The sequence below is a fragment of the Lagenorhynchus albirostris genome, chromosome 13, assembly GCF_949774975.1.
Source record: "Lagenorhynchus albirostris chromosome 13, mLagAlb1.1, whole genome shotgun sequence".
Taxonomy (NCBI): Eukaryota; Metazoa; Chordata; class Mammalia; order Artiodactyla; family Delphinidae; genus Lagenorhynchus; species Lagenorhynchus albirostris.
Genome location: NC_083107.1, coordinates 36,724,535 through 36,730,977, shown reverse-complemented (window position 1 = coordinate 36,730,977; position 6,443 = coordinate 36,724,535). Strand labels below are relative to the sequence as shown.

The following is a 6,443-nucleotide window of genomic DNA, read 5'->3' as shown; positions in this document are numbered from 1 at the left end:
TGAGCGCCTAGCCAGGTGCAAAACCGCGGATTCCTTAGTCCTATTTTAAGCTCCACCACTTTAACAACGAATAAAAAAAATAATAAATGACCTGGGGTTGGACTGTGATACAAGGAGCTCTAATAACCTTGCCAGTGAGATGCAACCTTTCTGGAAGGAAATGCAGAATGAAGGCAGAGCTTAGAGAACGTTCATGACCCAGTAGCTTATACGTGTGTGTGTGTGTGTGTGTGTGTGTGTGTGTGTGTGTGTGTACACACACACATACTCTCTTCTAGGAATATATGTTATTATATACTAGGAATATTTCATATATATACATGCCACACACACAACTCTCTCCCAGGAATTTATGATTATATTAGGAATATTTTATATATATACACCATATATTACATATATATATTTGATGGAATACATTGCAGCAGTTTAAAAACATGCTTGCAACGAATTTTTTTTTTTTTTTTTTTTTGGCTGCGTTGGGTCTTCGTTGCTGCACGCGGGCTTCTTATTGCGGTGGCTTCTCTTGTTGCAGAGCACGGGCTCTAGGCACGCGGGCTTCAGTAGTTGTGGCTCTCGGGCTTTAGAGCACAAGTTCAGTAGTTGTGGCACACAGGCTTAGTTGCTCCGAGGCATGTGGGATCTTCCTGGACCAGGGATAGAACCCATGTTCCCTGCATTGGCCGGCAGATTCTTAACCACTGCGCCACCAGGGAAGCCCTGAATATTTGATAATATGGATTAAATTTAAGTAAAATTAAAAACCAGAAGTAAAACTAAATAGGAATGAACCTAATTTAGTAAATGTGTGTGTAAATATGTGGGAAGCAGAGAAGGGGAGGAGATGGCACAAGCACTGCGGCTTCAAAAAAAGACTAGAAGGAAATAATCCGAAATGTTAATAGTAATTTCTAGGTAGTAGATTGTGGGTGATTTAAAAAATTTTAAACATTATGTATTTCCAGCTTTCTCTCAAGACATATTTAAAAAAAAAACTAGGTATAATACATATACAGAAAAGGGAACAAACCGAATATACAGGTGTAACCAAAACCCAGATCAAGAAACAGAAACTTACCAGCACCCCCAGAAGCTCTCCATGCCTATTCCCTTACAGTGACTAACCCTCCACTTCTAACCGACCTTTCCTGACTTCTATAGCATAGAATAGTTTTGCCTATTTTTATTCTTTATATAAAAGTAATCATCCAATAAGTGCTTAAAAAAAAACACTAGTTCTTTGCCCTCAAAATTATTCTTGTGAAATTCCTTCATATTGTTAAGTGTAGATTCTTTTTCCTTGCGGTGTGGCCGTACCACAATAAGTTTATCCATTCTACTGCTGATGAGCATCTGTGTATTTTCTAGTTTGGAGCTACTATCAGTAGTGCTGCTTTTGGTGAAAATATGCTTTGTGGTGAACATATGCATGTATTTGTGTTGAACTTGTTCCTAGGAATGAAATTGTTGGCTTATGAGGTACAACCCAGCTTTCATAGATACTGCCACTTTTCCAAAGTGGCTGTACCAATTTCTACTGCCTCCAGTGACGTATGAGCATTTCTGTTGCTCCAAATCCGTCACCAGCGCTTGTCATTTTCCATGCTTTCCTTTTAGCCATTCTGATGGGTATGTGGTGAACAGGATTATTTTTACAATATAAAGAAAAACCACACATATTTATATAAATGTCAAGAGGAAGGTATGGGAGGAAATCACTATATGGGTAGAATTTCAAAATAATTCAACAAATGTTAATTGCATTCCTACTCATTTTGGGGCATTGTCTTGGGCTAATAGGGATATAGTCCCTCCCCATCAAGAAGAACAGCCAAGCGAGAGACGTGGAAACAAATAAGTACACTATATTTTAGTAAAGGAACATAGATGAGGAAGCAATTAATTCTGGTTGGAGATGTCAGGAAAAAGCTGGCTAACTTCTGCTTCTCTTCAAGGCGGAGCTCAGCCCTCAGCACCTCCAAAATGGCTTCTAGGACCTCCCTGAAGCTGGTTTAAGTGCCCTCCTCTGTGTTTCTCAAAGCATATTCTTCTGTGTTACTTTGGTCACAGTGCCAGTCACACTGTACTACAGTCTATTTATGTCTGTTTCTCTTGCTAGTTCACAAGCTCTTTGAGGTCAGGGATGGGCTTTCATCTTTATATCCTGAATACTAGCACAATGCCTGACCTAGAATAGGAACTAGATAACCATTGAATGAATAAAGGGAATAAAAAGTCTAAAGACCATTTCCCTATCTTCCCATTTCTAGTTCAAAGACTTAGCCAGCCTTCACTCTGTAGAATGGAGAATTGATGTATTAAAACACAGTTAACTATAGCAACCAAAACAATTTTAAACTTAGCAACAAAGAGTCAGTTTTGATCTATTAAATTAACCAAGATTTTTATAAAGAGCACAGTGGAGCAGGAAGCCTCATGCTCTGCTGATTGAATTATAATTTGAACAATCTCACTGAGGAAAGCAATTAACAATGTGTACAAATTGCCTTAAAAATATTCCTGCCTTTAACACACTAATCCAGATTTTAAGCTCTATTTTGGGGAAATAATCATAAAAACAAAGTTTCATACTCCAAGATATTACTTCTAACATTATTGATTTTAGTTAAAAAAAAAAAAGAAAAAAGGTGGGGGGAGCATTTGAAATGCCCAACCACAGGACCTAGTTAAGCAGATTATGATATTCATGGTGAGGTGTTGGGCTGTAGTGGAAAGGATGCCTTTGGAAGCAGAGAGAGCAGTGTTCAAATCCCCTCAAATTCTCACTTCACCACCTAAGAGCTATGCGGTTGTTTTCAAACCTTTGTTTTGTAAAGTGAGGCTAGTGCTAATTTACTGTTATGGTTGATGTAAAGATTATATCATTAAATAAGGCTTTCTATAAGTGATAGCTATCATTGACACATCTATTAAAATGATATTTGTGAAGAAGAAATACCTACAATGGAGTGAAATCATGCTAGTATTTAAGTTTCTGAATTCAACTGTATCTGTGAGGCAATACCTCTATTGCTTTCCCAGTGGATGCAATTAACCATAAAATGGTCCATGAGTGTGTCCATGAATTCTTTTTTTTTTTGCGTGCTTGAGTTCCTTTAAAGATTTTTTTCCTAGCATTGCAAAAAAATGTAACATATCTTGTTCAGACTGCAATTATTTCATCAAAATTCTGGAGGAAAAATTGATCGAATTATGGGTATTTTTACTTTTATTATTCAAATTTCCTACAATAACCATGCATTTCATAGTTTGAAATAAATCTTATTAAAAATAGAGAGGAAGGGCTTCCCTGGTGGTGCAGTGGTTGAGAGTCCGCCTGCCGATGCAGGGGACACGGGTTCGTGCCCTGGTCCAGGAAGATCCCACATGCCGTGGAGCGGCTGGGCCCGTGAGCCATGGCCGCGTCCGGAGCCTGTGCTCCGCAACGGGAGAGGCCACAACAGTGAGAGGCCCGCGTACCGCAAAAAAAAAAAAAAAAAAAATAGAGAGGAAGAGGAAATGATGGTACAAAAATAGAGAAGGGTTTTGAGAGGAAAAACTTGTGGTTTGGAAAGAATCCTTCCATTATTGATGTCACAAAGGGCTCGAAAAACTTTCCAAATGTTACTGTTAGTTTATTCTCACAATATTTATAAAAAGCAATCACATTGGTGAAATACTGCAGAACAAAGAAGGAAATCTACTTCTGTGCAATCAATAGACTAGTATAATTTGGGTTTCCCATATTCTAAACCTATTACTAAGGATCTAAAGAGAAGTATGGAGTCTCCATTCTCAAAATCATGGGAATCATTTCCAGCAAGATTAATAAATAATCCTGTAGAAGCAGCCACATAGCACAGGGAGATCAGCTTGGTGCTTTGTGACCACCTAGAGGGGTGGGATAGGGAGACTGGGAGGGAGACACAAGAGGGAGGAGATATGGGGATATATGTATATGTATAGTTGATTCACTTTGTTATAAAGCAGAAACTAACACCATTGGAAGGCAATTATACTCCAATAAAGATGTAAAAAAAAATTAATAAATAACCCTATAAAGTTAAACTGTTTACTTTTTTTCTCTCTTTTAAAGAGACAGCCTTTGTTTTAAGGATTTTTATGTTGAAGAATTCAAAAAGTGGTAGGTTTTTGGAACTTATTGATCTGTATTTAAAAGGTACAGATCAATCTGTTGACAAAGATTCACCAAAAATAATTTGAACAAGTGGGAAATTACAGTTAATACTACTAAAAGCTACTAAAATAATTCCAGGACGTGTGGTTTATCCGACATAACGATACTTCTAAGTGCTGTGACTGATATGAAACTGACTGTTTCTTACTTTTCTGAACACACAGTGGTATAATTAACAATACTCAATCACTTCTGTTCTTCCCTGAATATGTAAAAAGTAAAATACCAGTTAAAAAACTAATACATTCTTTTCTTCAAATGTTCTTTACATATACAATGTCAATATTTTCGTTCCATAGTGATGTGGTTTAAGAGGTTTTTCATTCACGAGTAAAACAGCAATCCACCCAAAGGGAAATGATAGTCTATAGGCTGACAGTGCAAATAAAGAGTTTGGGAATGCAGCAACTGGCATTTCTAAAATACAACAGATAAAATTCTAAGAAGTTACATGCAATAATCTCAACTAAGCATCTGGCCACAGAACTAGAACATTTGATAATTTTACTGGTGATTTCAGTGGGACTCCAGATGTTTCCAAACTCAACTTGAACTATCATCTTAGGCTTTGTATTTTGCTTTTCCAGCTTCACTAATGACACAAACATGATTCACATCCCCGAAGTATTCATTATAGTCAAGGGCATATCCTACAACAAACTTGGCTAGAATTTCAAATCCAACAAAGTCTGGTCTGTATCCAGCACTTCAAGGGGTCCTTTGCACCAGCAAGCTTGCAACCTTGGTCATCTTTGGATTATGCTGCTTGACCAAGGAAAGCAAGGTTTTCATTGTTTTGCCAGTGTCAATTATACCTTCCACAATCAACACATTCTTTCCAGTGAAAGTTGAGAGATCATCTTCACCAATTACTTTTATGTCGCCTGTTGACTGGTCATTACAGTAGCTCTTCAGTCTGATAAAATCTACAGTCATAGGAATGGATCTATCACTATTTCTCTTCAGTACTTTGATGTAATCCAGCAGGTGAGCAAAGAATTTGTAGTCCCCGTTGAGCACACAGAGGGCCACGGTGTGATGGCCTCCCATCTCCTTCTTCACATCTTGAGCAAGACGTTCGGTCCTGTCCATAATTAGTCCATGAGGAATAAACACCTTTTCCAAATCCTCAGCATAATGATTAGGTATACAAAATAAATCTAGGTCATAAGCTGGTTAATTATTGCTAATCACGATGCTGGGGCTGCAGATCGCCATAACAGAGCCGGCCGACCGGCCGGCTGAGGGCAGTTTGGGCTAAACTGTTTACTTCTTATACCAAACTTGATGGTCAGAGTAATAGCTACTTCTCATAATTGTTTAATGTATTTCACTGGGATTCAATTACATCTGTGGTTTACTTTCCTAAATATTGATTTTCACAAAAATTTTGAGCCTTGTGCAATGATTTGTTTCTCTTTGACCAGAGGCAAAGTTGTTTGGTAATAACATGTTACCCTATGTGACAAGAAACTGATTTGGTGAGTTATTAAATAATTTAAAATTACTTCTTACTATAATAAAGGTATAAATTCTTTCCACTTGATATTAATAAAGAGTTTAGAAACAATATTTTAAAGTGAACATGTTAATCAATTTATTGCCTTAAAATGAACTGTGAGAATTCCCTGGTGGTCCGGTGGTTAGGACTCTGCGCTATTACTGAGGAGGGCCTGGGTTCAATTCCTGATCAGGGAAATAAGATCCCACATAGCCAAACAAACAAACAAAAACTGTGAGATATTTATAAGAATTTAGATAAATTTAAAGGTAAGTTATATATGGCACAATATCTTTAGATATGATTCCACATCAGCATCCACATTTAAAAAATCTTATTCTATACAGACAACTTATATGACTCAATATCAAAAAACCAAATAATCCAATCAAAAAATGGGCCAAAGTCCTTAATAGACATTTCTCAAAAGAAGACATACAGATGGCTAACAGGCATATGAAAAGGTGTTCAACCTCGCTAATTATTAGAGAAATGCAAATCAAAACCACAATGAGGTATCACCTCACACCAGTCAGAATGGCCATCATCAAAAAGTCTATAAATAATAAATGCTGGAGAAAGTGTGGAGAAAAGGGAACCCTCCTACACTGATGGTGGGAATGTAAATTGGTGCAGCCACTATGGAAAACAGCATGGGGGTTCCTCAAAAAAAACTAAAAATAGATTTGCCATATGACCCAGCAATCCCACATCTGGACATATATCAGGAAAAGATGAAAACTC

General features: G+C 37.3%; 1 pseudogene; it reads right to left on the bottom strand.

Moving 5' to 3' along the window:
* Positions 1–4,622: 4,622 nt before the first annotated feature.
* LOC132531209 (hypoxanthine-guanine phosphoribosyltransferase-like) lies at positions 4,623–5,419 on the bottom strand (annotated as a pseudogene).
* Between the last annotated feature and the right edge of the window lie 1,024 nt (positions 5,420–6,443).